The sequence below is a fragment of the Lonchura striata genome, chromosome 28, assembly GCF_046129695.1.
Source record: "Lonchura striata isolate bLonStr1 chromosome 28, bLonStr1.mat, whole genome shotgun sequence".
Lineage (NCBI taxonomy): Eukaryota > Metazoa > Chordata > Aves > Passeriformes > Estrildidae > Lonchura > Lonchura striata.
This window is the reverse complement of record NC_134630.1, coordinates 2,513,036-2,519,604: the sequence shown is the minus strand read 5'-3', so window position 1 is coordinate 2,519,604 and position 6,569 is coordinate 2,513,036.

Below are 6,569 nucleotides of genomic sequence, written 5' to 3'. Positions count from 1 at the left end.
GCTGCCCCCGGTGTAGCTGTCCCTCAGTGTAGCTGCTCCTCAGTGTAGCTGCCCCTCGGTGTAGCTGCCCCTCGGTGTAGCTGCCCCTCAGTGTAGCTGCTCCTTGGTGTAGCTGCCCCCTGGTGTAGCTGCCCCCTGGTGTAGCTGCCCCCGGTGTAGCTGCCCCTCGGTGTAGCTGTCCCTCAGTGTAGCTGCTCCTCAGTGTAGCTGCCCCTTGGTGTAGCTGCTCCTTGGTGTAGCTGCCCCTCGGTGTAGCTGCCCCTCGGTGTAGCTGTCCCTCAGTGTAGCTGCTCCTCAGTGTAGCTGCTCCTCAGTGTAACTGCTCCTTGGTGTAGCTGCCCCCCGGGTGCAGCCCCTCTGCCCTGCTCGTGCCCACCCACGGGGACTGAGCTGCAGCGCCTGCAGGGAGAACCTGTGGGTCTCAGATTCAGTCAAAGAGAGAAACGGAGAGTTTCTGGCCAGGCAGAGGCCTGGGAAAGAGCTGGAGAAGAATGTAAATAATTCTTTATCTCTCTTGTTTTTCACATTGTTTACAGTTAAGTTCTATCACTGTGCCTCAAGCACTCTGCACCAATGCTGTGGGTTGTTTTCACTTCAAAACCAATGGATTTGGTCCTTGTGAAGCTCTGTATAAAAGAGCAGTGTATTTTGAATAAATCTGAGTTTTACTCTCACAGCCTTCTGAGTCAGAGTCTTCTCATTCCCGTCCTGCCTCGACAGCGACAAGAACCTTGCTTTGTGTTCTCCACCAAGGCCTGGGGTCAATCCTGTGCCTTTTCTGTCAGGTCACAGGATCCTGGAGTGGCTGGGGTGGTGTTGGATTAAGGGGTTTTTTGTTTGTTTGTTTGTTTTTTGTTTTTTATTTTTTGATTTAGAGATGCAGTAACTGAGAGACATTTTTTAAACTTTCATTCTATTTTTAGTCTTATGAGAAGAGTGAGACAATACAGATGTTATAATTTATGCTATTACAAACAGAAGCCGACTATTTTGTAATTACAATGGATTATAAGCGTTTCTTGGTTTATCAGCTTTTGCAACATTCTGTTCTAAACGGCTTTAGAGCCAATCATCTAAATTACTCCTCGTGGGTCTTATTACAATGCATCTTTCATAGTCCTATTTCTTTGAAGTATCTAGTCTTATTTGAAAGGCTATCCTTTGAAACTTGTTTCTAGTTCTATTTTTCTCTTAACAACGCCTGTCCCATTCCATGGCATTTCTAAGTCAACATTTCTTACCTCAAAGTTTGCATACATGTGCACACTATTTTCTACAACTTTATTTCCCACATTGTGGGACCTTAAAGCTCATCTCATTCCACCCTCTGCCACGGGCAGGGTCACCTCCACCAGCCCAGGTGGCTCAGACTCAAGCAGTGTAACTTTAAAATATCTCCTAATTTCTGGAGAGGCAGCCAGCTATGATTGATTGATTGATTGATTGATTGGTTTTTCTTCTCCAGCCAGACCAGCCTGGCTCCTGCAGCCCTCCTGGTCACTCCCCAGCCCTCCCAGCTCCTGCCTTTGCTGTCCCTGCACAAGGGGCAGTGTCCTCTCTGTGCCCTGCCCCACCTCCACACCACTCCCCCAGGTCTGGTGTCCCCATCTTTGGGGACAGCTTATGGTCACGGGCTCTGCAAAGTCCCAAAAAGCACTTTTGGGGGGGATGTGGAGAAGTGCTGCCTGCTGGGCACAGGGGACATGTCCCACAGAGCCAGGGCCACCAGCAGTGGCTGCTGGAGATGTGTGAACAACTGACTGGTGACTGGGTCACCCTTTTTATGGGTTTTGGTTTTTAATTAAAAGGACTTTTTAGCTTTTCTCTCCTCTCCTGGAAACCTCTTCTGTGCCACGAAGGGTGAAAGCAGCACTGAAAGGTCCCGTGGTCCCTCTGCCTGTGCCAGCTGTGCTCGTGTCGTGGCAAAAGGCACAGTAGGAGAAGGAATCTGGGTAAAAATATGCACAATTAAATCGTCCACGGGTGCTTGGCCCTGCCTGCAGCACACGTGATTCCATGGGTTTGTTTTACAAGTGCTTTGGCCTCATCTGCACCGGGTTTGTGAGAATTAAAGTGTTTCCCTTGGGTTCTGGCCAGAAGGGATTGGATGGTGCCAAGAAATCAAAATCTTTCCTTTGGGAAAGCTCTCACTGCTGCAGCTGCCAGGGGGAAAAGAGGGGGAGAAACTTTCCCTGGCATGATCCCGGAGCCTCCCAGGCCAGGAGGAGTGAGGTGCTGGAAGGGGGCAGGGGAGGGAAGTGACCCCTCACCACCACAGGACACCACACACGCCAGGGTGAATGACTAGAAAATAATTTATTGAAGAAACAGAAAGCTGCAGAAATACAACACAGTCATGACCAGTAGAGGATGAACAAATAGAGATTATTTTTTTTCTCTCTTTTAAAACCTGTTGACAGGCTGGAGTTGAGTTTCCTGATAGCTTCCCCTGCGTGACTCATTGCAAAGAACAAGGAACAAACTCCAGAGCACACAGCACATTTTGGATAAAGTGCCTGACACATAAGACTCTTTTTTATTTTTTTTTTCTTTTTTAACGTTTGTAAATAGCTTAAACAAATATAGTTGCAAGACACAGAGGAGTAACAATTGCATTTTGCTGTAGAATAAAACTTATCCCATGAGAGTAACAATGAAGCAGCAGCAAAAAAAAATTAAATTAATTTAATTAGAAGGAAAAAGTCATTTAAAAACTCAGAGATGTGGCCCTCAGACTGCATGGGACGAGGACGAGCATCACCTATTGCTGTACAGAAAAATGAGCAATGTTTTCTGGAGGAGGCTGGGCTGGCAGAGCCGAGGTTGTGAGTTCTCCCTGGCCAGGCTGGATTCTGTCTGACTCCTTTGTTTCCTTTAGAAATCAAAGGGAAAAAATACAAAGAAACCAAACCAAAACAAACCCAAATTTTACTCTTTGCATTTTTAATCTCCTCTCTTTAAAAACGCCAAACAAAGATGTGAGAGGAAGTGGGTTCCTTGTGGCAGCTCCTGCAGGTCCCCACGGCTGGGTGTCCTCTGAGACAAGGGATGGAGCCAGCTCCGTGCTGGGGACATGTGGTGGGGACAGGGAGGCAGATGGGGCAGTGACAGCCCAACAATGCCCACGAGAGAGGTAAAGAGTGGGTCTCAGATTCAGTCAAAGAGAGAAATGGGAGTTTCTGGCCAGGCAGAAGCCTGGGAAAGATCTGGAGAAGAATATAAATAATTCTTTATCTCTCTTGTTTTTCACATTGTTTATAGTTAAGTTCTATCACTGAGCATCAAGCACTCTGCACCAATGCTGTGGGTTGTTTTCACTTCAGGACCAATGGATTTGGTCCTCATGAAGCTCTGTATAAAAGAGCAGTGTATTTTGAATATACAGTTTTACTCAGCAGCCTTCAGAGTCAGAGTCTTCTTATTCCCGTCCTGCCTCAACAGCGACAGTAAAGAGGAGCTCCAAGTCTTCCCCACCCAGACTTGGGATGTTTGGAAAAAGGGTGAATGGTGAATTTTTGGCAAAGCCACTTCTCTCACCCTGTGCTGATGTCCTACCTGCACAGCTGATGTTAGAGCAGGGAAAGATTGGCTCTGAGTGGGGCAAAAATGTTCAGAACCGACCCCAGGAGCCTCCTGCTTTCCCAGTGGGACGAGGACGGCGCTGCCCCACTGCTGGCAATGGGGTTTCAAAATATAAAAGCCATTGTTGGAAAACTTCCACTCCAGGAAGAACTGGAGTGACTGGGGGCATCACAGGTCATGGAATGACCCAAATCCCTGAAGACTTCCACAGTTCAAGCAGGAGACACTGGCCAGGATGAATCAGTGGTTTTAGTGGGAGATCCCAGGTCTCCTCCTCTTCCATCACCCTCGGAGGTGTCCCCAGGGCCCCATTTTTGCTCCTGCTCCCCACAGCACAAAAATGCCCTTTGGGTGCAACCCTGGTCAAGAGAATTGTCTTTAGGACAGAGCTCGGATTGTCATTACCTGCAGGGGAAAAAAAATCTTTGGTATCGTGGCAAGTTGCTCCTCAAGGCATTTTGGTTGGTGTGGGCAGCAGGCACGGCCAGATCCGGGGTGGGCAGGGCTCGGCCGAGGCAGAGTCCTGGTGGGCCAAAGGACAGGGAAGAGGGCTCAGATCTTGGCTTCTCCAGGCTTTCCCAAGCCATCACTCGGGATGGAACCCAGCTGGTCTCTGTAAGCTCCAAGGACCTGTGACTGGGGCTGTGTCCAAACCTTCTTGCAGTTTAATTGAGGTCTTGGTCTTCAAGCTTGTCATAGTGGAAAAGGTCTTGGAGGAGGAAATGGGGCATGGTGGAGATGCTGAGCTCCCCAGAGGACAGAAGGGTTGGTCAGCAGATGGGTGGTGCTGCTGGCACCAACATCTCCTCCTAAAAGCCAGGTCCTTGGTCAGTGGGTCTTCCACCACCACCTGGTGCTGAGCATCGTGGTGCTGGCACCAGACAAAGGCTGCAGACTGCAAAACACCTTCCTTGGCTTTTGGGGGCCACTTTGGTGGGGCCTGAAGGAGCTGAGATCTCTTTCCTCGTGGTGAGCTGAGCTTTGGGTCCACCTTGAATGGTAAAGAGGTTGGGAAGGTCTGAGGAAGCGGCAGTTTCAGGGAAATGCTCTCCTCCAGGTCCCCATCACCCTCCTGGCCCCAAAGATGTGGCTTCTCAACGCTCCTCTGCTCCTGTCTGTAAGCAGGGAGAGAAGGAGGAGCAGGGGGAGGAAGGAGCCACTCAGGGGTGGGCTCTGGGCATTCCAGAAAGCCCCAAAGCCCTTCCAAAGGCCCTGAGGCCATCTGGTGGGTTGGGGTCCTCCAGGGGCTCTTCCACTGCCTGGACTCTTCTTCTTCCACCAGGGCAGGTGTCTTTACACAGAGTGAGAGCCAGGCTGGTGGCACAGAGTGCTGGCTGTGCCTCTGACCCAAGCCACATTGCTGAGGCCAAAGACCCCAGAAATGGGTCACTCCAGCCCATGCCTGGCCAGCTGGGCCTTGGTGCAGCAGCACTTTCAGCATCTCTTTCTGTGACAGAGGCAGGGCTGTGAGGTTGTCCCAAGGACGGGGATTTGGGAGCATCACCTGGAGAGGTCTCACCCTGAGGGGGTTTTGGGGTGCCCAGGGCTGTTTCCCTTGTCTCAGAGGACACGAGGAGCCCCATGGCTTTGCCAGCTCAGGTCATGGTGGTGGCTGATTGTCTCTCCTCCTCTTGGCTGCACTTGGGATTTGACCCACAGAGCTGGAAAAGCAAAAGAACCAAACCCAAAAACCACAATCTCCCCCCGAAACAAACAGAAAGCAAAGCAGAGTGAGGAGCCAGACTCAGGGGGAGGCAGGAGGGGCGGGTGGGCACAGCAGGGTCCCGTGTGCCAGATTCCCTTACCCTGTTTGCTGGGCACGGGGCCAGGCTGTGCCCCCCGCCCTGCCCGGGGGACCCCGAGCAGCCCCCGCCTCCCCCGCGGCTGCCACGCGATTTTCAGGGCGAGGAAAAGAACAAAAGAGGTGAAGGAAGAAACCGAGGGGGTAAATGATGACTTTCCCGTGGTTGTGAGTTGGAACAGAACCATGATCCATGCAGAGAAATCTTCATCAACCAAAAACTCGTGGACAAAAAAAGCACAGTTTGTCCCCTCCCGCTCCCACCCAACCACCCCTCCCGCAATAATTATTACATTACTTCAAGAAAGAGTATATTTTTTTCATGCATAAATCAAATTCTCATCTCGTCTTTTTTTTTCTTTTTTTTTGTCTTCTTTAAATTACATTTGAACACAGAACACATATAATAAATACTCTCATACGACATGACTCAGAGAAAAGTAACACATCTGAACGCAAAGGTATCGTCATCATTATTAGTTTTTCTTTTTTTTTCTTTTTTTTTTTAAAAGGACTTGTTTAAATATGAAATCTGTAAACTCCAAGGGTCCTTTTTTTTTAATCTTTCTCTCTCTCTTTCTCTCTCTCTTTCTCTCTCTTTTTTTTTTAAATCGTGAAACTATCCAGCTTTCATTTCCTTAACATTCAATATGTCTCCCATTGAACGCATCAAAGAAATAAGAACATGCCGTCTTCTGCAAAATTATAATTTAACAGTATAAAGCTTCAAGTCACAAATTCCAAAAACTAGCTAAGTAATTTTTTTTTATCACATAAACTATACATTAAATATTTTGAGGTATTTCAGAGAACATTGTCAAAGGCTTGTAAGGTCTGTGCTGGGTGGCAATGAAGGCTTTCTCCTGCATAGAGAACATCTTTGGTATCACAAGCCAGGTGGGACTGGGGACAAGGGGGTGGCGTGGCCAGGAGGGCAGGCAAGCCCTGGCCAAGGCAATAGTGTGGAGGTGGACAGGGGGGACAGGGAGGTGACAGGGAGGTGACAGGGAGGTGACAGGGCCCTCTCAGGCTGCCCAGCAGGATGGGTTTGCTCTCACCAGGGCCGTTGGAATCCTGGAATAACTTGGATTGGAAGGGACCCCCCCAGGGATCACCAAGTCCAGCTCCTGGTCCTGCACAGGACAACCCCAAGAATCACACCAGGGTTGGCCCTGGGCAAGTTTGG